Below are 25,755 nucleotides of genomic sequence, written 5' to 3' on the forward strand. Positions count from 1 at the left end.
CCTGGTGGTGTTCAAAGAACGTTTGGATGTTGTGTTGAGGGACATGGTTTAGCGAGAACCATTGGTGAAGGGCGAATGGTTGGACTGGATGATCCTGTGGGTCTTTTCCAGCCGTAGCAATTCTATGATTCTATGATTATTTAAGGATACTAATAAAGGATCTGTGATGTGGAAACAAGTATTCAGGAGATTTCTCCTATGCTTTAAAATGCATAAGCAAGTGTCTGAGACACAGGTAAGGATTTCTTGCATGTAAACTAGAGTTATAAGAAACAACAGTTGGCTTTCAAATAATCAGATTTCCAAACTACTCTAAGCACTTTGATGGCCCTTTTGCCCATTTAAAAAGCAGTTCATCCAAAAGCACAGGTGAATCTAGAAGCACATGTAAAGGACAGCCTATGACCATGCTCTTCACATTTATGCAGCCTCAGTTGGGCTTGAAAGGAGTAAAGTTTAATGTCACCAAAAAGGAATGTTCCAGAAAGTTGTCACATTTAGCACAAAAATACCACATTCATCAATCATCGCTGTGAAACAAACAGAAGTTTGACAAATGGCATGTTTGTATAAAGTGCCTGGAACTACCGCTATTTTCGGAGTCCTTGCTCTCCTGTGAAAGTAGAGCAGCCAAAGCTATTCCACTTCTTCCAGTAGTAAAACCACCTGTTGGGCTACAAGTCTTGTTGACAATGAAACTGAATACTTGATATGTGCCTATTCTCCTTGCTCTGCTGTAACACATGGCGCACATCACCCTCAGCACCTTTGGGGTGGAGTGAATAGGGTTCCTTCTTCCTCTCTGGTATACTAGAAGGGCATCTGATTTTCTGTGTTTGTGATTTTCTTACAAAGTCTTTACTTTTGCCTGATCTGGTGCAATATCCTTCAGCAATACTTAAGGGTAAATACCCTGGGGGATGGAAGATCTGATGATGAGGATGAACGCACTGAAGACTTTTTCCAGACAGCCTCAGTTTCTTAGCTGTAAGTTCACAAGACAGTGTCATAAATGGGAGACGAAAGAGGACAGCCTCAATGTAATAAATTAATACACCAACACTGGCTTTTGTCTTATTATTATACCTTAATTTCTGAAATTAGACAGGCCACTTTCATTTTAGCATCCTTCCTACTTTCTCCTTCAAGAACTGCTAGGCTATCAAAACCAACAAATATAGATTAAATTCTAACAATAGGTAAATAAAGTATCTATATTTTCTATGTTTTGTAATTCTAATTTCTTATTTTGAATTTTGTTGCAAATATTTGTAGGTTGATTTTTTTGGTACTGTTTTCTTTTTGCAATTTACTGTAAATAATGGTTTTTGTTACATTTTTTAATGTTTACAGGTAGGTTTTAATAGAATTATTCAGGTTTCATAGTGCTTTCAGAGATCTCCTACAACTGGACTCTGACAAAGCAGTGTCTTTTGTATTCCAAAGATCTCCAGTAGTGTCAGTATGATCTTCAGAAACGCTTGGTATAAGCAACAAATATTATCTTTGAACTCTTTAGCAGAAAGTTTTCCCTCTCTCTTATTCATCTTGCAAATTAAAGCAAAGAAGTTAACCTCAGCTGACCAACACCCATAAGCTGACACACCTTTGACTTTCCACTGCATCTCAACCCACAGTTCCAGTGTTTTTGGCATGCTACATTTTCCATTGCTCTGTAAGTCCATGAAATATTAGAAAATATGTAAATAGAGGGATTTCCTAAGGATCCCTTTATTTTAATTAACTTGGGAAATATACTGCTCCAAACCAAATTATACATATTTCTGTTTTGACATTCCTAAACCTGTGAGCTGCCAGAAGACATCCTTCACTTTCCACATCGTTCTGTTATCTGTCCTTACTGTGGCTGTCCAAATACCTGATTCTCTGCCTGGTTCTTCAATCACAAAGAATTCGATAGAAGCAGTTCCCTGGTGGAAAAGGGAAGCCCCTTTCCTTTTCCTATCTCATATCCATATTTTCTGGGCCCATGTGTCCCTGCTTTCACCTCTGCAGCCTTACTGTTTTCAAAGGGATCTGCCAGCGCTCTTTTCTTTAGTTCTCTCTCTGAAGAAATGTTAATGATGTAGACCCCAATGCGTCATAGAGGAGCTTTCCCCTAAGCTTCAGCTATCCTATTGTTTTGTCTAACCAAGTCTATTCACAAGATAATAACACTTAATGAGTCCCTCTCTCTCTCTCTCTCTCTCTTCTTCCCACAGGCAGACTTGTAGACGCCACTCTTCTGCTTTTAGTGAGGAGTAGGAAGCAGTCACTGCGAAGGCATGTCTACATTGCAGACTATGATTGCATCACATGAAAACAGATCTGAGTTACCTCTATGGTTGGCCCACCACTACCATGCTGAGTTACTGTCAGCCCCACAAAACTGTATGCTTACCTCTAAGCTATCTGGAGCTACAGCCTCCTGCATCTTCATTTCCATCTGCAGCTGGGTTCCCCCAAGTATATTCTCACAGGTATCTCACCAGCAGACCTATTGACATATTGTAAATATTTTGGAAGGCTGTCAGAAATCCAGATAATACCAACAGTTCATAAAACCAAGCAGGAACATTTTTTATTGAGGACGTTTCTATGCAAACTCAGGAAAAAATAGGCTTCTGCTGTGACTGGTAGAAGGCATTATGTTACAGGAAAGTATTTTCAGAAAAAGGTTATTTTGGCCAAGTTTTTACTATTCCTATCATCTCAACATAGCACCAAAATGGTCTTAGCAGGCTTACAGCTATACTCCCACAATGACCTTTGGTGTCGGTTAGCATAGCCAAGTGCATATTTACCAAGCAGAGAAGGGCTCTGTGTCTCTGCTGGGGCACTCCATATGATGAACAGCTAGTAATCCATTTCAACTAAGATTTGTCTGTCTGGGGTCCTCCTGTTGCAGTGTTTTCTTCCCTGCATAGCAGACATAAATACGCTGGCAGGGAGGCAAGAGTATCCTGGCTGGACATTTGAATGTCTTCTCCCAGAAGAGCCCTCATTTTCTGCTCATGTCATGGGTTTCTCACCTCAGCTGTTAAATGGTGAGCAGTTGCCTTCCTTGATCTTTCCTTCCTTGTTTTTCCACATCTGGCCAAGACCTCTGAGGGACTCTTCCTTTCTGGTTGTAGACAAGAAGGCTTGTGGATGCAGCTGTTTCCCAACAGATGGCAGACAAATGATGAACCTTCATGATCCTGAAATTTTGCTGTGCATTGAAGTCCATTCTCCTTTCTGCATTTCCTAACAAATGTTAAATTGTTTGAATTTTGTAAAAATCTTTGTTTGTTTGTTTGTTTGTTTGTTTGTAGGGTGTGTGGGTGTGTGGGGGGGTGAGTGGGTGGGTGGGTGTGTGCGAGGAATCACTGTTTTATTAGTTATTACTTCTGTCTGCTTTGACTGAGGGAGTATTTGTGGATTAATGAGATCCATTACTTGAAAATTATATCCATAAACATACAGGAGCATGAAAGCAGTGACCTGCTCTTACAACTGTGAGGGTGATCTGCAGGTGCAAGTTGCAACTGGGGAAATTCAGCTCTGGATTTTGAAGGCTGAATGTCATCTTTGGTATATCTTGTTTTTGTAGCTGTATCCCAGTGTACCACTGTATCAAGACTGAGCATTGGTTAACTTTTCCATATCAACCAAATGAAGTTATGTAACTTTCCCTTACATATCAGACCTGCATAGCAGTTTTAATTAAGATTTCTAGAAATATCAGAAATTATTTTAGATCAAGATCTTAGCTGGTAAAGTATCTGAAGAAACAGTTGCTAAGTTTTCATTACAAGTTTCTCGATAACATTCATAATATTAGCATCGAGCTGCTGAAGTTGCTGCCTTGCTGAACAGAAGTTCTTCTGTTGCTTTTTATGATCCTTAATTTCTTTATGAACAAAATATAGGTCCTTAGTGTGTTTAACACATTAAGTTCAACCTCTGCAAACACTGATTGGTCTGTTCTTTGATACGAAGCAAAAAGGCTGACAATGCATAAAGAGTGCCTAAAGCAACTTGTTCTGCAACAAATTCAGCTGCACAAATGTGACTCAGTGCCTTTTACTCTCTTTAAAAGTAATTGTCCAGAATAGCTGACTCAATCAGCATATAAAATGCTGTACAAAGATCTCACCTACGTCATTTGTTGCACTTTCTGCAAACAATTCTTGAATTGTTCCTGCAGGGCAAACCCCTGCCCATAAGACAATGCCCAACTCCCCACTGAAAGCACTGAGATCTTTGTTTTTCACTTCAGTTTTATGTGAAGCATGTGATCATCCCCACACAGAAATTAGTCCCCAAGAAGAGTCCTTCTCCAACCATTGTTTTCATTATTTCCCAGGCATCTTCCCCTCCCACTGCATTTTCAGGGATGGACCTCCCAGCTCTCCACTTGTTGGACTACCAAGCTCTGGGGCAATAACTTTAGGGATGGATGGATGGAAAGTTGTAAGAGAGTCTCAGCTGGAGTGCCAAGAGACACTAAATACTATCACATGAAAGCGAAGCAGTTTGTGACTTCATGGTTCGCCACCACGCATCCACCTTCAAGTATCTCCACTCTTAGTAAAGAAACTGTAATAACATAAACAGCAACTCCTGTGTAATTTATTTGTAAGTAAGAGATACAAAATCAAGGAATAAATTTGATGCTGCAAAGAAATTGCATTTACTTCTATTCTTACAGTACAAAAATAATAAAGATTGAAGTTGTCATATTAGTGTGACATGTATTGGACAATTATTTAGTGTACCAAAGACAGCAGCCTTGATTTACAATAAATAAAAGCTTTTCTAATTACAAAAGTTCTTTCTTTATGTAGCTTTAAATAAAATAGATTGCAACTTACTGTACACAGCCAAATTACTTCCAAAAGTGCAGGGAAAAAATGATGTGGGAGCACTTAGAACAATTCTGTTTCACAACAATTCTAGACGGATGACTAGCATATTGCAAAAACAATCTAGTTTTCTTACAGGTAAGAACATGTCTACTGTCAAACCAACGTTTTTGTGAAGAACTGCTTCTAATTTTTTCTTGCAAATATAGAAAAACCTCAAGATTTGAAATGCTTCCAATTCAAAGCAATCATGTTCGAAATGTTCTTTTTTAGCATGCCAAGTCTATACACTCTTGAAAATTCTTTACTAGTATGTACTATCAAAGAATAATACATAATTATATGCAATGTCTGCCTCAAAAAACAAGTCAATATTGCATTGGAAATACAATAATATAAATTGATGCCATTGTGATTGTTATTTAAATCTTCTACATAAAGATGAAATTGTACCTTATTTCAAGATGTACTCAAAACCATTTGTGTAAAAACTGAAAATAGGGCTTGCGAATTCTTCAGTAAATTGTTTCCTAAGTAAAGCTAACATTACAGAAACAGGTTATATTTCAATGAAATAAAAGTGTTTTGATATTATTTATGGACGTATTTTTAAGGAAAAGAGTGAAGTTATTATCTCTCCCATGACACATTTGAGTAGCCACTTCTAAGTGGTTCCAGCTTTGAAATCTAAGGAATTTCCAATCATTTAAAGCACATAACTTCTGCTCCTCTTGTAACCTATAACTGTGCACTACCGAGAACAAAAATTTCTCATAGACTATGAATATAGATGGAGGGGTTTTTTTTTGTTTGTTTTTAATAATTGTTTGATTTTCTATGTGATACAGTGAAGAAATGAAACATTGGAATTTACCAAATACAGCCTAACTTCTCCTATAATAGTTGGAAACATTTCAAATTAGATTTTTCTGCTAGAATTCTCTGTATCAGTTATGGAGAGAAGTTCTCCAAGATATTACTCTTCACAGTTAATGGCAACTTTTCTACTAAAACAGTAGTGGTAAAACATATCGTGAGCTAGTATGTCAAGCCCATGCAAAAAATGTGCAGTTCTACTTAAAACAAAACAAAGACAACTTGTACATTCAGTATTGCACATTTTTTGAGGTTAGTATACTGACAACAGGGAAAAAAAATCTGAACCTAAATTTACTGTGAGAATAAATAACACAGATGAGAAAGTCACATATTAATCTCGTTATTGTCAAAGAATAATCAAAGAGAAGAGCATTAAATGTAAGATTTATACTTTCCTTAACCACTTCAAAAGGTGATACTGGATAAAAGGTGGGATAGCCCAAGCAGATATGAACAAACTGCATCCAGATGTGTACGACAGGCCTGATCCAAGCTGTCTTAGACTGATAGGAAGACCCTCACTGAATTCAGTGCTATTTTGATCTGATTTACAGAAAAGTGACTTGTCAGCCAAGTGCCTTATCATCAGGTCATTCCTGTGCTGCAGTGCCAAACACTCCTCCTTCTGCTGCAGGTTATCTTCAGTCTTTTGTGCCATGTTTCTGGTTCTTCCTGTTGTAGCAGTCCTAGGAAAGAAAGGAAAAGCAGATGGAAAACTAAGAACAAAATAGACACTTTTAGAAGAACCTTCGCTGAGGGGAGGTGAGGGTAGGGAGAGAGAAAGAAAGTGAGAGAGAGAGAGAGGGAGAGAGAGAAAGGGAGAACAACTGGGAGAGATCAGGCAAAATTTATTGCCAGGATGTGTTAGTAAATGACATCAGGCATTTGTGAAGGTTGAAACAGTAAAAGCCAAATTTCTCTCAACCTTGAGAGAACCCACTAAGGGCTCTGAAGTGGAGTGAAAGAAAGGGCAATCTGTCTAGTATGCATGCTTGATGTATGTGTGTCCTGAACACTGTCTGTGCATGTGCCTTCAAAACCACAGTGCTTCAGTACACAAACTCTTCTTGTGCTGCAGAGTGGATCATCTCTTAGACTGCCTTAGAGGAGAGCATTAGCTGTTCTTTTCCAAAGATTTCAAAAAAGTTGTACACCTTCATTGGTCTGGAGGCAATATATCCATGCCAATGAAAAGAGCACATAGTTGCCTGCTCATGCGCTCAGATTTTGTCAAAATCTAAACGTGAAAATAACCACAAGTTGTGGTTAAACAGTCTTGGAGTCAAAACGCAAAACTCCACTGAAAATCATGGAGTTAAACCCCACAACACAACATATTGTTTTTCCCAAAGTTTATCTGCATTTTTTGCTTCTTATGCCCACTGTAGCATTTCTGCAACAATCTCTACCTCTGTAGTTTTCCAGTATAGGTCATATAGGCATTTTACTTGAGGTGAGGCCTTTTTGTTGGTGGTGGCGATAGATCACAAAGGACCAGACAGTAGGGGGTGCTACTTGAATTAAAGAGTAAAACACATCAACAAATTTTTAAAATAATCAATTTCCATGAAATTATGCAAATATAACATAAGTAGTGACCTTCTTCTGCCATCAGTGGAAAAGAAACTGAATGAGAGCATTTTTTTTTTTTTAAATGCTTGGTTCATCTGGTGGTATAAAACACCGAGAAGTGATCTAAGAGAAGCTTTGGATTTATGCTCTGACAGAAGTCTAAATGGCACTGAATACTACTGTTCAGAAATAAGCATAGCATACGCAGCTCTTGGTTCACTTTGGTAGACTTCTCATTTTATATTCTGCCTATAGGTAAGCTGGAAGTCATATTTCCATTTCAGGTCAGGCTTTTTACATATTTTACCAGACCAAAACAATTTACTTGAAATTTCTTAAGTGTGTTATTCTGCCAAAGTAGTATTTTAATGGAAAGTCTAGGGTAAATTCAGCAAGATGGTTGAGAGACACGAGGGCTCAGAAAAGGAAGCGGTTTCACCTCTTGAAAATTTTCCTAACATTTCTTTTGGCTTATGGTAACTGCAAAATGACTTGGCTCAGAAACTAGAAATTTGTTTTGATCTTTCATAGGTGGTGATTTCTGTTTCCTTTGGGTTCTTTTGGGGTGCTTCAGGGGGCAATTATTTCATTGCTAAAACACATTTATGCAAACATTAAGGGTTCCTAAATCTGCATGTCAGCTTTTATAGGGCTTATGAAATCCACAACAGTAGAATGCTGCCTTCCTAGAAATTTTGGAATTATCTTCCATACCTAATGAATTTTCAACAGCATAACTCTTGTGATCAGGGCAGGACAAACTTTATTTCATAGAAGAATTTTGGAGGTTTTAGTTGACCTGCGATCAACTCAATCTACGGTGATATCAGGTTCTCAGAGACCAGCTTGAGGCAAAAGCCATTCCCTTACAGGTATTTTGCCTCTTTTTTGTCTCTACAGATGCTTAGAGGACTCCTACATGTTTCTGTTATCTCTGATAGCGAATATATTCTTCACCACAAATCTAAACTAGTTCTGTAAACTATGCCACTCGTGCATGGCCAGAGCTAGGTCTCTATGTAAAGATTTACCCAAATGACATTCAGGAAAAAATAAAAACAGCTGTAATGTTCTTCTCACTGGTTGGCAGAATGTCCTGGATTGGCCCTGAGGATGATCTCTTTGAGTGTATTTAGCAGTGTTCTAGTAGTTAACAAAACTTCCCATTATGAGGTTTGAAGGTGATCTGAACTTTCATGATATGTGATTTGTTATTCATATTGGCCCAAAGTCTAAGGAATGAAGCAATTTACTGGCAGCATTTTCTGTAGAACAATATTAAGAAAATATAGATTCTCTATAAAATAGATTCTCTAATGATTTATGAACAGAATATGGTCAGAATTAGTACCAAACTGGTGAAAATACCATTCCATTTCTGAGATTTCTATGCTGCTCCCAATTTCTTGGCTTTACCAGGAATTGTATCTTTCTCAATTAGAAGCTACAAAAATAAGGAAGTAATATCCAAATGTATAACTCAGAAAGAATCCATGAAGGTTTGGAAAACTGGAAACCAGGCTGTCCAAAAATGAAGAAGGAAGGTATGCAAAAAGTATTGAAGTATTAATATTACACCTGTAGACAGAACTATATTACCAAGTGCTGAACATTTTCTAAGAATAATTCAGTGTTACTGAAAAGTGTTACTAGAAGGAACAATGTCTAAAGCCATTCCTCAGGCAGCCATTTCTTTAAGAGTGAGACAACCTCATGTCACCAAAGTTTCCTATTCCCAGTACTTTCCTATTATCTCTGCTCAACCAGCTTTAATGTAGAAGTTATTTTATGAAGGGGAAATACCTTTTGAACAAAGTCACCCTTGCTTATACTTAGTCACAAATCAGTGTGGCATACATGCAATTGCTGGCCCTGTTTTATGCATCAGTAAAAGGGCTAGAAGTCAAAAAATGATAACTTAAGAGCTGATGAGAAAAATTATATCAGTTAAACTTATGATGAGTTCAAAGATATATGGACATAATAGGGAGTGAAACACAATAATGAAATTAAGAACGCAGCAGAAGTGGAAGCTAGCTCAATAACAGGTAAGAATTGAAAAATAAAGACTTAAAAATAATGGAGAAAAGGAATTCTCAAAGATTTGTTTCTGGGGGGCTGCTTAGGGTAAAGAAAACAAGGACAACATTCCTTTTTATGTTAATCCCCTTCACATTTAACATAATTGCCGCAGTTTAGAATTAGAATTATGTAGCCTATTTACAAAGACTTTGTAGGCTTCACTGCTTTAACCTGCTCTGTAGAAATGTCTACACTAGGTGTTTCAGCAAACAAAAGTATTGAGAAAACACTGGTGAACAAAAGACTAGAAATGGAAAAGATCAGAAAATATGACTGTTTAGACACCTCAGGGGCAACCCTGAAACTTGTCCTTGAAATGATTGTTCAGGAAGAAACAATTTTCATCCTGCAAGTAATTATGAGGACTGGTCACCATCTAAAGGAAACTTTCTTAGTAAAAATTCATTCGTCTTATAATTTCTTTGTATACAACTACTAGTTTGCTGTTTTGCTTGTTTTTTTTGTTTGTTTGTTTGTTTATTTTGCATCAAACAAATCCATCACCTTTACCATAGCTAAAAGGGAAATTCTAACAAAGACTGCTTGCAAGTTCATTATTTGTCTCAGTTATTTGCCAGATGTGAGTGATGCTGTGTTTTGGCTAGCCTGTATTCTCTAATGCAATGTTAATTCCAATAAAAAATTAAGTGGGGTTCAAGTGCAGACCTGAAGCTAAGAGAAACATTTGACGAAATAAAGAGAATTCCTGGAATTTTCTTTTTACGTTTGATCTGAATTATATATGCCATCAATCAAATAATGAGTTTAATATTCTGTTAGAAATATGAAAAAAGTCAATTATATTTCAATCCAGTTGAACATTGGTGGTGCAAAAATACCCACAAAAATCGCTTCTTACTTGCCTGTTGGAAAGATTCAAAAACTACCTTCGTAATTGCTTGGACATTCTCTAAGCTTTCCTTCAAGGAGGATTTGTTTAGCCTCTTGGAACTGCTCTGGGACGATACATATTCTTCACTTGCAACCCATCATCTGTGACCAGTCACCCACTTGTGAGTATCTTCAGCTAATTCTGGTAGAAACTTGAAACTATACCACAGCATAACAACATCAGTTTATTTCTTGTTGTATATAAATAGTCAGTAATAAATAGGCAATAAATAGAAAGGTAACAAGAATTTTATCTATACACATGCATACATGCACAAGTATATAAAAGTATTTATGAAAGAAACAAAAAAGTTAGTTGCATGCATGTCCTGGAAAATAAAAGAGTGAATAAAGAAACATTTTTTTATGTGTATGAAAAATAGGTAAAATTTATATAAGCAAAATTCCATGTACCTATATTTCTCTCAGCCATACATTCATGCATGACTGTACAGATAAATGAATGTCAAGACTTGAAGAGAAGAACAAAATGGTGTAAACTAGCGTCTATTCAAAGCAATATAATGTTTGAATCTCTTCTTGGTGAAAGCTAACCGGAATGGAATGATGGTGAGGCAAGCCTTTTGTTTAAAAAGTTTTTTTAGCTATTTGACAGTCAGGCAAATGAAGGCTTAGGCCTGTCTGGGTTTGTAGCATTTTGCCCGAGCATCTCCATCATTTATGAGTGTATGAAAGCTTTGTGAAAGCTGTGGTTGAAATGGATGTTTTTAGCAGGAATAAAACACACAAAAGTTATTACTTATATTTCAAAGCAGCTTTGATTAGCCATAAAAAAAATAAGCTTAGTAATTATTATAAACATGAACGTGTTAAGTATCTTTAGAAGGAACTAAGTAGCTGTCATATTATGGCTGTTTGATACAAACTTCCAATCTGGCAACAGCCTGTTTGCTTAGAAATCAAGCTGCTGTAGCAAGAAATTACTCCAGGTCTACAAAAACTCTGTTCAGAATTTAAACTTCTGCTTGTTGTGGTTAGCCTTTATTTATCTTCCACAGGGAAACATAGATTGCCATGTCATTATAAACTCTCCTCCCTCTGCCTCCCCACTCTTGCCTCAAGTTGCTTCCATTTCAATGGTACCAGTCTTGGGAAAACCAAAACCATCCTTAACTTCCTTAAGGAACTAGAGAAGTCTTACAAAATAAATGCTCTAAAAAAGAAATAATTATTTTCATATAAAAAGTACTCAACAAAGAAGGGTTTGACTTCTATTTGTGTTTTTCCTTGAGCTAAATGTAAGGAGGAATACAGAAGATAATTAAGAGATATTCCAAGGCCGAGGAGATATGAGAATTTGCTGCCTAGACTTCTAGTTACATTCCCTCTCCTTCCTGTTAATGAAGAACTCCCATTAACAAAAAGAATTGAGGGTAAAATTAACACTCTCAACTGTTGCCTACATGCTCCCATTACTTTGCTGGAAAGCCACCCTCCTGCTAGTTCTCCCTCCTAGAGCAGCCCTGTGGAGACGGTCTTGGGGGTCCTGATGGATGAGAAACTGGACGTGAGCCACCAGTGTGCGCTTGCAGCCCAGAAGGCCAACTGTGTTCTGGGCTGCATTGAAAGAGAAGTGGCCAGCAGGGAGAGGGAGGTGATTGTCTCCCTTTACTCAGCTCTTGTGAGGCCCCATCTGGAGTACTGTGTCCAGACCTGGGGCCCTCAGCACAAGAAAGACATGGAACTCTTGGAGTAGGTCCAGAGGAGGGCCACTAAGATGATCAGAGGGCTGGAACACCTCTCCTATGAGGAAAGGGATACGACTGTTTAAGAGGGTGGATAGTGATAGGACAAGGGGGAATGGTCTTAAACTGAGACAGGGGAGGCTTAGGTTAGATATTAGGAGGAAGTTTTTCACACAGAGGGTGGTGATGCACTGGAACAGGTTGACCAAGGATGTTGTGGATGCCCCATCCTTGAAGGCATTCAACACCAGGCTAGATGTGGCTCTGGGCAGCCTGCTCTAGTGGTTTGTGACCCTGCTCATGGCAGGGGGGTTGAAACTAGATGATCATTGTGGTCCTTTTCATCCCAGACCATTCTATGATTCTATTATTCTCCTAGGATTGCAGCTTTCAGCTCAAAGGCAAAAGAAATTGCTTTAGTCTCTGAATATCCTGCACAACAGGAGTCTCTTAATCTAAACTATCTTATTCTTTTCAGGGAGTAGAAATGAAGTTGTCCAACCTGGTGGAGCTCAGCTAAAAATACAGATGTCCCAGCCCCTGGGTATACTTTAATTTTTAGGCTGTTGTACAAAAATTGTGTATCAACCAATTTCTTCAGAGGGGTGTGCCTACAACTAGTGATCTGAAACCCATGAGGAAATACTGATATGTTCTGTGAGTAAATGGGGAATTAAGAATATTTTGTTAACAATTCCCAAATGAAGCTTAGTGGAAAATGATGATGAAACATACTTCTGGACATATACAATTCCAGAGAGCCAAATGTTCTGGGCGCACTTCATTAGACAAAGTATGTGTGTATGTTATCTCAGATATTTTTATGCCTAAGAATTTGATAGTAGGCTGACTGGGTCCATGCAGCTCACTGTCCTATTCTGAAAAAAAGTCCAAAAGAGAGTGTCCAGAGAAGAGTCTATGTGAGGCTCCTCAAGAATATTCACCCAGCATTCAACCATTTGTGCCTTATTAACTTCTTGAACCAGGTGTCTTACCTACAATAATTCTCAATGTTTTCTTTCATGAATTTGACTAGTTGCCTAAAGAAATCATGTAAAATTTCAGCATCTGAAACTCCCTGTGATAAGGCATTCCACAGCTTAGCTGCATACTGATGTAGATAGATTAGGGCTGGCTTGTTTGGCTGTCTCTCTTTCACACAAATCCTACAATGAGCATTTCTCTAAACAGTTGACTTGGCTGAAAAATAGTCTGAAGGCCAAATACCTTCTTGTCCCACTGAAGTCCAAAATAATTTAATTAAATTCAAGGTATTTTTCTGGAGTGTCACTACAGTATTGTGTCAGGCCTGAAGTCTCAGAAATAGGTTACTTATAAAATCAGCTCACCTCTGACTTTTGCAGACTTATCTATTTGTTCCTTTGTATAGACTGCATTAATCTTTGCTAATCATTGCACTGTTTTTTAAATTATTATTAATAATATTTTTTATCATCAGAAACAGCATGTTTTAATGACAAAAACAAAAGGATGAATAAGAAAGTTTACATTTAAAAAATCCAATCAGACTAAGCTGAAGGAAGGTTTTAGGATACTAAAGTCCAATTTTCCTTAGTGGGAAATAGAAAATCTGTTCATATCTTGGACAAGAGAGCAAAAGAAAGTTAAGAACTCTCATGTTACTTCTTTTTGGAAAAATGGAAGCAAAAGTATTGCTGGTAGTAGTTTGGATCTTTAAATTACATTCAACAATGAAAAATCAAAAGACAGAAAGAAAACAACACTTACTTGTATTGTAAACATTTTGGCTTTGATTTTTTTTATCTGTCTTTTTAACCTGTGTGCCAACCATCCATCTGTGTGATTATAACACACAGGTCACTTGGTTGCCATTGTGAATGCCATTACCAGTGCAGTATTACAGATAGGCAAGTCAGATAAACAGAAGAAGCAAATAAACATCCTTCAGTGTGATTAATGCAATTTATAATTAACACGGACAGGGAAAAGATTCTAAGCAGAGATATAAAAAAAATACATGTCCTGATGTTCAACTTGTTTCTAAATTTGGCTGTGAACCACTGATAAAATAGAATGAGAAAAGCCTTTGTAAAATATATTATATATTATTACACAAAGAAATAGGAGCATGCAGTGCTGTAAGTATGAATTAGACAACCTGCGGCTGACTTTTGCATCATATAAACATACTAGTCACTCCAACACTGAAAACAGAGCTAGGAATTCTGTAACCAGTGTCCCTTGTCCAGCTCTAAGGGACTCCCAGAGTGCCTTAGTATAAAGGACCCATATGGAACTACTCATGTGCGTAAAGCAAACTGCCAGAATGAGCTCTATATGGTGAGTAATAGATTAAGCAAGAAATGGAGAGTATAAATACATGAAGCATGATTAAAGTTCCTTGAATTGTTGGACTTTTCTATTGGATTTGTTAGCTTTTAGTCACAATGGGAAAGAAAGAATTGGTAATGTATGCCTAGAATTATACAATAATACATAGTTATAATTATTAATGTATAATACATCATTATTAGTTATGGTATCGATACCTTGCAAACATCGAGCATTGGCCTAGCAGAGAATTTCAGGTCTTAAATTTAAAATTTTTGAGATAGGAAATTTTCCCCTAGGACTTTATGAAACTTCAAGGATGCTTCAATGCTGATAGTACAGCAGGATTGCTTTTTTCCCATGCATAGTGTCAATACATGCTCAGGAAGATGACCAACCTACTCCCTCACCTGTTTCAGTTGTTAGTAGCAGATGCTGCATTCTGTTCTTTAATATAAGAATCCATAAAGACTCAAAGTAATTTCTTTGTGAATTATTGATGAGACAGAAACAAATAGCACCATTTTTACGGAATGTCATTCATTTTCTCCAATTGTTCAACCAGCTTCTTTCTGGTTAAGTTCTATAGCTGTGATATTAACACACACGTCAGGAACATCTCTCCAAATTTTGCTAGTATGAACCAAGTCAAATTAAGCCCATAAAATGAGCAGTTTTCATTTCTCTTGTTTATTGCACTGGATCGTAGTATAGACAGATAATTAAAAACATTTTTTTTCTTTATGCTTCTTTGTGCCTTGATTAAGGCTGTTCTCTACAGTTTGACATTCCAGTTAGTGTATGTCCTCTATCCTTTTCTCCTTTTGCAGTAAATTTAACAGTCTTCCAATCACTGAAAACATGGGCCATTTACCTTGTGTATCCACTTCTCTGCTTGAACATGGTCGATATGGCCTTCCACAGATGACAACTTCTACAAAAGAAATCATTCACTTTACCATACTTATCTTCCTGGTACTTCCACCTGCTAGGAAAGGGCAGCAATAGCCGATGCAGTCCAGAAACTGGGAGATACCATAAAGCTTATTATTTCTAATGGTACTACAGTTGAAAGATAACCTAAGAAATCTGCCGTTATTTCCAGAGTTACCTCACTGTTTAAGTCAGCCCAGGAATCATTCTTGCTCCTGAGAATCCAGTTGTCAGAATGGCCAGCTAGTCTTTTGAAGGCAAATAATCTTCTTTAAGCAAGTAATTATGCATTCTTAGACATTTAGAAGAGAATATGATCATCCGTGAGCTCTACTGCATTCTGATACTTGGCATCTATGTGGAATACAGAGTTTCACACTGTCTTCTGTAGCACTGACATGCTATAAATTCATAGTGTGCAGCTCCAATGCTTTCAATTCACGTATTGTTTGCTATGTTGTGTAGATTTTAAAGGTCATTCCAAGGAAATGTCATATGAGTGGAATGACTAGTTAATCTCCCAACAAATTTGGGTTGCTTGAGGCAAAATACAGGGTATAATTTCAGTGCAGAGAACTTTTCATTTGCATATGTTCAGCAAATCAGGTAAATTGGCAAATTAATCAAATCAATGAAACGGCCTGTGCTATGCCCTTGTGAAGTGATATGCAAGAGTTCTTCAGGTTTAAATGCAGCTCTGACTGTACAGTCACCATATAAATATCTCAGAGATGCTTTTGCACTGTAATATGTTTTGTGTTTAATAACCCATGTTTTATAGAAAATGTTATTATGGAAACTGTTGGGCAGCGGCAGCATAAATAAGCAGAAATGCAGCTACTTTCTTTTGTAATATACATTGACTAAGTCCTTTGTTTCAAATCAAATAACTTCGATTATTTTATTATAGAATAGTAAATAATGTTTTGCCAGTCTCAGTAGTTTGCTGAATCATTGAAATATGCATTTGATGAATATGGCTGACCAGATAGACATGCGTTCTGTCAGCCAGAACTAAAAAAAATATTTTAATACAGTTTTGTTGCTGACCCAAGATTTCATAGGATACTTCTGCTCACCTGCAGGCATGTACATGGGAAAATTGCTTCTGAAATCCTAAACTTAGCATTTTCCTTCTAGCCAGCAATATCCAACATGTAAAAAAATATGATTCTTAAATTGGATACTATTTAAACTCTATAAAAAGCTTTATATAGGCAAGAATAGGGCTGAAGAAAAGCTTCTGTAATTAGATTTAATTGTGTTTGAATCTTTTCCTCAGATATTTCACCCTTGTTAAAATCAGTCCCAGAAAGAGTTCTTGGCACCTTCACTCAAAATTAGGAATAGAACTGCCAGGTAAATTTAAGAGACATTTGCTTTTAAAATTATGGTGTAGTCACATATTTTTTCAAACTATTGCACGGTAAACCTTGCTATACCGAAGAGATTAGCCACAGACAATCATGAGCACACAACCTGCATATATGTAAGTAAACACCATGCTGATCTTAAGCTAAAAAGCCTGGATGTGAGAGAAAATGTATTACCTGAGAACCAGGCTACCCTAAATAGCTTCTATACAGATTTATCAAGTATGATTGAGTGTCAGACTTTTGGATACAGACAAGAGGAGACTGTACAGTCCAAAGGGGAATACAGTATAAATAACGCTGGAGCAGACGGACAATTCAGCAGGTATGTTGCTAACACAGCTCTACTCTTTCTGAGTGCCAATGGCTCCAAACATCACAGTCGTTCTGAAGCAGGTTTCACACACTAGGTCTGGAATAAACGCCAGTGGAGTCTGATGATGTCTGTCCTTTTACAATGAGAGTAACACCTTCAGAGGCATCTACATTGTACCGATGAGAGACTAGAGTAGCTCCAGGTTATCTTTACATTGTCTCAGCTGTGAAACATACATGAATTAATACATAGCAGGACATGGACTTGGACGAGAGTGGTGGAAAACCAGAATAGCAAATTCTGCATGATAACCACTGAGTGGGCAGGGAACCTGGATAAGCTGGTTTCCATCTAATTTGCATTGCTTCAAATCTATTTCTACATCTGCATTCGTTCCCTTAATATCTCCTGAGTTCCCATCCAGAAGTTTAAGGAGTTGGATGTTAAACAGTCTGAGAAATTATTGCGAACAGAATTTGCAAAAGTAATCAGGCAAATGTTTAGGGAAAAAAGTGAGTCTGCTTACATCCTCTCCTGTTCAAGCAAACAATTTTACTGTCAGATATTTTCAAACAGAAAAGCTGAATTACAGGCTGGTAGTCATTAACTACATGCAGAATGCAAGTTCTGAAACAGGACCTGGATCTGAGCATAGACCCCAGCCAGTCAGGATGGAAGCATTCTGTACGATCTATTTCTCCCAGCTCACATAATCAAAACGGCTCAAACTTCTGTCTTTGAATACATGACAGTCACAGCACACTAATTGCAACTAATCTGCAGGCCAAGAATTATTCAGAACAATAACAAAAGAGTTACCAAAATACACATATTTGAGAAAGTTCCCATTTGTAGCTTTTAAACTGGAAAAGCATAGGTTAGAAAATACATCATGCTGTACAATCACCTAAACTTGGATGTGAGTTTCTTTTCTTTTTTTCTCTTTTAAAGAGAGAGAGACATTCAATAGAACATGCTGTAAGTGAGCTTTCAAGAGAATGGGTTCAAGGCCTGTTCCCAGGTGTATTACTTTCAGGGTAAGTAACATATATTATAATGTGGATTCATTTTCATTTTTACAATAAATCCCATAACTATGGACCTGAAAAATTATATACATACATATATATACATATACATATATACATACATAGATACATATAAATATATATGTATTTGGTGGAAAAAGACATCATCTAAAATTCCTAGCCAATTCTAATTATAAGCTTGTTTCTGGAAAGGGGAAAATTGAAAGAGTGGAAATATAGCCATATTTGTTGGGCAACGCATATAATGAATGCATCTTTCTAGTAGAATAAACAGAATGACGGGCAGAGTGATATAGCATCTTTTTCTTAATATCTGTTCAGTGAAGCAGTGACCACTCTTAGGCAGCATGAATGCCACATTAGCAATGACAAGCTCTTGGAGTGGTGATCTCTTCACCTAGATCTGAGCAGTTTCTAGTACAACTCCAAGCACCTAGTTGCAAATGCAACCCTCCTATTCATCTCCTTCATGCAGGGAGTTCTCTGTCTGCTTGAATAAATTCAGAGATTTGACTTGAAAAATATGTTTGGTTTTTTTTCCCATCTTCGGGAGCTTTTCTAGTGAGGGCCTGATACTGTTACTATTTACAACCAGAACAACTTCTTTGATGACACGAGCCAAGGTCGGTATGATAAAATCAGACCCCAGCACAAAACATCAAACCTTTGGAACCCTCATACCTGACAGGCTGAAATTTTTTTCCACTTGACTGTGTAGAGCTTAGGGTTTAGGTCAAATTGTGTTCTTGTAGTACTGGGAGTCTAGAAGTGAAGTTAATAGTGAAGGTGGCTGATTCTAGCACTTTATCCACATTTATCAATAAACATTTTGCACATACGGCTAAATGTATAATTCATTCTCAATATTAACACACAGTATCTTTATAAAGATCGAAATAACTGCTTTTCAGTAATATATTAACAGCTATGCATGTGTTTTTTGGGTGCTTTCTTTGAGTAAAAAGGGCTGTTAGATTCCGACACCAAGTTTTCTTTCTTCCCTTCTCTTAATTTCATTTTTACTGATTTAGGAGGTGGTTGGTTTTTTTTTATTTTTAGTTGCCTTGACTCATGCTTGAATTTACTAAATTACTCTTCCCAAACCCTCCCAGGGACAGTCCTTTAAATTAATGGATAAAACTAAACTCACTCCCCTTCTGCAATTAAATTAGTATATTACATGTAATTATTTATGATTCATTCAGATTGGCTTCCCATGGCTGCATAAATCATACAGAGTCAGGACATTGTGGCATCATCTCTGATGCCACAACTCCTTCGTTTTCCAGTCATAGTACTGCTTGAACTGGGGGAAAAAAAAAGTTGATTCCCCTCAGGAGGGAGCAGTTACTGAACTGATATGGGGAAGTTTAGGGAACTGGGTTCAGTATGACAGATGGAAAGAATGTATTTCCAGTGGGAAACCTAAGTCTAAAACTACAGTCTTCAAAATTCCTGCTCATTTATTGCCACACCCTGGAGAAGCCTAACATCTACAGGCGCCAGCTTTTCACATTAAAATTCCCCAGACTCCTGAAATTCTGCAGTTGGCATGTCCAGAAGTGCCTCGCACAGTGGCACCAACTTTGCTCACGCCCAAGCACCCTCAGATCAAAGGAAGGCAGCTTTCCTGCGACTGCACCTATCTTGCCCAAGGGACAGAGGTGGTGAAGATTCCCAAAACACCTCTCTCTGAGAAGTGCAGAGGCAACTCAGCAGCTCCTTGGTCAGAGGTTTTACCCTAGATGTGGGAAAGGTGGGTTCTAGGCTCTCCTATGCCTGAGGAGATCGAAACCCACACCCTGGCCACAAGGCTCAGGTTGCTCTGGGTGAAAGTGCTCCCCACCCTGTCCTTTGAAGCTCTTCCACCCAACAGGAACAAACCACAGGTTTGCGGCAGCCACAGGGAACATGAGTGAGCATGATTTTCTGAAGGGTTACGGCCCTCGTGGGAGCAGGCAAAGGAGGTTTCGGTGCTGTTTCCCTCCCCTAAGGAGTTTCTGGGTATTATGTCCTAGGTCAAGCACATACACGATCTTTTCAAAACATGTATGGGAATGGGCATCCCCAGTGCTCCTCCGGAGGATGCCAAGGAAGCTGGCAGTAGAATGTTTCACCTGGCACTGGAGTCATGCCTCCCTGACTGAAGCACTGGAGCCTCTGGGGGCTACAGCAGCCTCTTCTGGGTGGCTGGCTCTCCCCAGGACCTCCTGAAGGCTGAGTTTCTCAACAAATCCTCTTTCCAGAGAAGCAAATCAACAGTGCCAAACAACTTCCAAGTGCTGCACTTCCAATGCATACAATGCCCTTTATTTTACAATACACTTTACCTTTAAGCTGCCCCATGGTTCCACATGTAGCTGCAGCCTTTCTGCCTTATGCCAGTAGGCACCTGTGGCCCCACTGCAGCCCATTGCCAGAGATGGCACCAAGTGCTGTTTGTCTTCATTTCACTTAGTCCAGGAGTTCTACCCTTGCAGCTTTCTCAAGCTATTTTCCATTTAACAAACGACTTGAGGAAAATGGTGAACTCAGTCCTCCTTCTTTCAGGAGATTTGAAGGCTGAGCTGCATATTTGTCTAGTATGTATTTATATGGGTCTGTCTGCTTTTGCTAATGGCCACGGCTCTCCAAGGTAATTTTTGTGACGTGTTAGGAGTCTCTTGCACCCCAATTCATTGCAAACTTTTTCCTTTGCCTCGTTTGTTGGAAGTCTCCAGAGACTCTCCAATTTCTAGCAGTGCAGTCACATGTGACACTGAAGAGCCCTTCGGTCTGGGCCTTTTTGTGTGCGAGCTTGGATTCCTTGGCCCACATGTCAAACCTCTACTCCATAAGTTTCAGTCCTTTGGCTCATAAATTCAAAGTGCATTGTTGTTCAAAGATTAATTCTAGATCTGCACTGTGTTTCTTTGATTTTCTTAGGCATATTTCCAGTGGAAATAAAGCTTGCAACATCAGTCTGTCTGCTTGTCTGTGCCATCCACAGAGTACTTTCCTCCTTTGGCTGATGTCAGATGAACCTGACAACAGGATACTGGTTTGTCAGGAGAGATGAGGCTTGAGCATTCACAAGTTCTCCCCAGCTGGTATTGCCAGCTGATTTCTGAGTGAAATTTGTGCGTTTGTGATGCCAGAATGCGTTTCAGAAGCAGGTTAGAGATATATAACGATAACACAAGTTTTCATTAAAACCAGTGAACTGAAAGGCAGAAACAGGTAGAAAAGCAGCCCTCATGACTGTCTGTGTTTAGAGAACTAATTATTGTAGGGTAGTGACAGAACTGGGATTCATGTTTGGGAGGACAGGCACTGTACAAACTGGTTTATGACCACATCTTGTACAGCTTACCAGGCAAGGACAAGGGTTGGACCTGGCTGGAGGCAATCGTTTATAGCTACTTCAAGAGTGGTTAGGGTTGCATTACTAATACCAGGGATCCATACTCACCCAGTAAATAACTATGTAAGACTGTTTGTGTAATTCATTTTGATCTGGATTTTAATAGAGGATATACTCATCTAACTTTAACCTTTTTATCTCCAAAGAAGCTACAAGATTGTTTCTCCAACTTTGGTACTTTCAGGGTACAAGAGTCTTACCTGTTTTGTTTTTTCCTATGATTTGCAGTATTTATTTTTTTAAGTGTCTTGTAGAAGCTGATTACACTATAATCACTTCCAAATACTCCCCCTGACAAGGATAAATCAGCCTATGCTGAGCTCTGGGCTGCTACAGCCAGATTGCTGCCAATATCAAAGCTTGTTTAAAAGTAGCTGGGGGAACTCAGCTCTGCTCTGCAGATGTTTAACATTTCACTTCCACAGCTTTATGCTATCCTCCTCTGCATGACTGAACCCAAACCTTTTCAGTACCATACCTGATGATTCAACAATTGTTGAAATAAGGGTATACTTTGTGTACCTTCTCCTGGGCTGTCAGGTTGCATTGGCAAGTGCAGTAAATTAATGTTTACCCTTCCTTTGGCAATCCCTCATACTTGTAGCGATTTTCAGGGCTTTCAGCAACTCCAACAGCCTACAGATCTTCTTTATTCTACCTAGTGACCGATGTTCTTAAGAAGCCACTCAGTGCCAAGGACCATAACCAGCCTGTTTCACTTTGTGTCTAATTTCTGGATGGTCAGCCTTATGAAACACTGTCCTTGCTGAACCTCATCAGGTTGAGAGGATGGCTTGACAAAACCCAGGCCCCCTCAGTTCTGTTGCTGGCATGGATCACAAAGCTGTTCCAACAACGCTCCTTTCTGTACTTCACAGCTGTGCTTTTGCTATCTCCAAGGCCTGAACACCTGCACTTCTCAGGCTAGAGGGCTTTGTTAGTACTTACAGATAATAGTAACAATGCTAAATGACTTTTTTCAATAGAAAAACAATCCCTCCAGTTGGATATCAGCAAACAAAGGTCAGAAGATCCTGCTGTTTTCATGTATCTTACAGCCAGGGAAATGCTGTCTGGAAGAAAGTGAGCTTGCTGCACTGACAGAAAAGTAGGACCTTGTAAGGCTTTAAAAAAAGGGTTTGTTGTTACTCTGTTCGTCTGATCCTTAGCAGCTCTCACAAGACTGACTTGCATACTAGTTTTGGTACTGACTAATCACTGCCTGCTTTCTTCCAGCAGGATTACAGACAAATGGATTTCAGGAATGTCCTTCACAATATCATACCTTGGGAGGTGAAAGCTATAAATAAATGAAATAGTGTCAGATAAATCAAAATGTCCTCTGGAAGCTTTGTGAGGAGCTAACTAGAGGGGCTGCATGAACAATGTTAGATCATAACATAATGAGGTATCTTGTTGCTTAGAAAAACTATTTGCATGAGAAAGAACCTATTGCAATTGCATCTCAAAACCTCAGAATTTCAGCTAAGGAAATATGATTACAATTTCCAAAATACTTAAATTTTCAGGAAATTTCCTTTTGAGAGGACTACATTTGGATCTTTAAGTAGTGCTGCTCATCCTTCTGCACACTTTACAATATGGATCACTCTCTGTGACAGTAGATACTTTAAGTGCAAGTCCTTCCACAACCCTAAACCAACAAGCCCCTACCACAACCAGCTGGTTTATACCAGTTGTATAAAAGTGCTCTTTGTAAATGAAAAATCATACAATGATGCTTTTTAAATAAATTAATTAATCTGTGCTAATTACTAATGGAAGCAAAGGGATCTTCAACTTGCAGGAGAAAATAGACAGCAGTTTTAGAATGTGATGAAAATTCTGCATAACAACCTCTCCTGGTTGGACTGAATTTTGATGATTTCAGGTGTAGACTTAGACCTTCCATCCATGTTACACATACAAGAATGCAAGTCAAGCGTTTTTTGAGCATTTTCATGACAAAGAGATTTACATCAGAAGAATGAATTCACAGACTGTCCCTGTTTAATCCTGCAAGAATTTTCAGATTTTCAAAAAAGGAGGAAAGTCTGCTCAAGTGTCAGCTCTGATCCCTACTCCTTACCCAGAGGGCACGCAAAGGCTAGCTCCTGGAATGCCCTTGCCCCCTGTTGTTTAGGTCCAGGAGTGATATCTGTATCACCATATAACCCCCCTTTATCTTCAAAGTAAAGCCAAGCCCTCCTGAACAAGATCCAAAACAGCCAACATGCTACGCTTGGACTTGCCTAAAATCAGTACACTCAGCAGGCAGCTGCCGAAAACTCCTTATTAGGGAGTGCTAAGGGCAAGGGTTGACCTGAAATCTTTGGCTGGCACAAAGCTGTAGGTAGTCACCTCAGCTAGCTGCTGCCCAGCTTGCAAACAGCCCTAAGGGAGGTGAGAAATAAAACTCCATCAAAGCATCAGGCAGCTCCTGTAGCTACTCTGAAGAAATTACAACCACACTGTGTTTTGCTTTATTTTTATTTTTAAAAGTATATTATCCAAATGGTAAGAAAATGGAATTAATTTACCTTTGTAGCCTGAGGAGCTAAAACCCACTGCTCTCAGAAGATCATCCGTCGTATCAGCCAGCAGGGTAGCAATAAAACTTTCCACCCACCCCACCACCCCACTGAAACTGAGCCACAGTACAGGAAAAGCTCAGGAGTCACTGGCTTGGAGCTGCTTGCTGCTGTCAGGACAGAGGCAGCTCTGGACATGCATGGAGGAGGCCTGTTCTGTGCACGTACAGAGGTACAGCCTCAGGGGCTCTGGAGATCTTAACACTGAAAGTGGTGTCTAAAGAAAATTCATCCAGAATTTTGCTACTTAAAGAATCATAGCCCAGTGCTTTCATGCTTATGTTGATTGCTGCTTCCACCCTTCCCCTCCGCAGTGACCTCCGAATGCTCACCAGAGCTCGGTGATGTGTAAATTTTCACTGTTTTACAACACTGGCACCAAGTGCCTCTTGCTGCCTCTCTGCTCAGTCATGGATAGCCTTTGTGGTCTGTGAGAAGCTGTGAGACAAGGTCCCCCATAACTGCACATCTTCTACCTCTGTATTCTGTCTGCATAGTGCCACTGTAACATGAATAATGAAATGAAATGAAATGAAATGAAATGAAATGCGGGCCCTGCTTGTGCTACCGAGTGAAGCTGAATCTATTTAAAGCAGCTGAGAAACTGCACAAATGTATGTTTTCTTTCTTTGCCCTAGAAATCTAAACCCTTCATTTTCTCTTGCATGAAAAGACACCATGTAATCATTGTTTTGGCAGATTGTTTCCCATCTACTCTGGGTTGTCCTTTTTTCTTTCTGAGCATGTACTGAAGTCTGGAAAAAATCTCTTAAAAATGCCATACTTGCGTGTGAGCTGCATTCTGGCAAAATGAATAAAAAAGTCACAACTTTTTAATTTAACAAAAAGTTCTCAGGTCTGTCTTGGAGAGCAGTAGGAAACAGATTCCAGGACCGTCACAATGGCATGTCTGTATAAACTTGCACAGGATATTTCATCAGTATTTGATAGCTTTTTATTTTTAACTTGATGTCTAAACGAAACTACAGTAAGCCTGCAATGATGGAAAACATTTTTTGGGTGTTTGAATCCCTTGGAAACAGAGGCATGTACATTGAAATAAATCCATTTCTAGCATTGGTTTGTGTACCTGAAAGTCTATATTTTACTGCACACAGTATAATAGAGACGTAATTAGTCACTGCTACAGTGACTCACAAATCTATCCCTGTTCAGAAAGTACTTAAGTGTGTGTTTCTATCAACCTGAATAAATTATATATTTTTCAAGCAAGGGGACATATTTTCAAGAAAAGAGATTTGGTAAAATCTTATATCCAGTTTACACTACTTTAGAACACCTATAAATCATAGCACAATAAAATATCATACTCAGCAACTCAGAGGTCTGAACAGCCTGCCCCATAATGCTGACATTTAAATTGCTCCTTGTAGTTGTCTCAGTTGATAGTGCTCATTATTTTAGCACTCACTTTCAGCTACTGTGTTTAACCTAGAATCCCAAATCCATCTCCTAAACTGGCCAGTTTCCAAAACTTGCAACTCCCCATTCCTCCATCCTCAGTCTTTTATCAGTTAGGTACTCAATGCATTTGCCATAATATTTGGGGCATAGCACAAGTTAAATATGAAGCTTTAATAACACAGAAGCTCCTAAGCTATTTGAAGAATAGATCTTTCCCCTTAGAATTTATTTTAATTTTATGTTTGGGATGAAAATTTAAATATGGTCAACTCTCCATTCTCTATGTACCCTTTTAATATTTAAATTGAGTGCTTAACAAATATATTTAACCATTTAAATCCATTGTTGAATGTCAGGTATATAAGTGCTGCATAA

General features: G+C 38.5%; 1 long non-coding RNA gene across 1 annotated transcript; it reads right to left on the reverse strand.

Annotated features, from left to right (window-relative positions):
* Nucleotides 1-4,594: 4,594 nt before the first annotated feature.
* On the reverse strand, nucleotides 4,595-24,798 carry LOC107053071. Its single transcript, XR_003074405.2, has 3 exons — nucleotides 23,905-24,798; nucleotides 15,165-15,224; nucleotides 4,595-6,412 (listed from the first exon to the last, which is right to left on the reverse strand). It is a non-coding gene; the product is annotated as an uncharacterized LOC107053071 (long non-coding RNA).
* Nucleotides 24,799-25,755: the final 957 nt, after the last annotated feature.

The sequence above is a fragment of the Gallus gallus genome, chromosome 3 (genome assembly GCF_016699485.2).
Source record: "Gallus gallus isolate bGalGal1 chromosome 3, bGalGal1.mat.broiler.GRCg7b, whole genome shotgun sequence".
NCBI classification, from domain to species: Eukaryota; Metazoa; Chordata; class Aves; order Galliformes; family Phasianidae; genus Gallus; species Gallus gallus.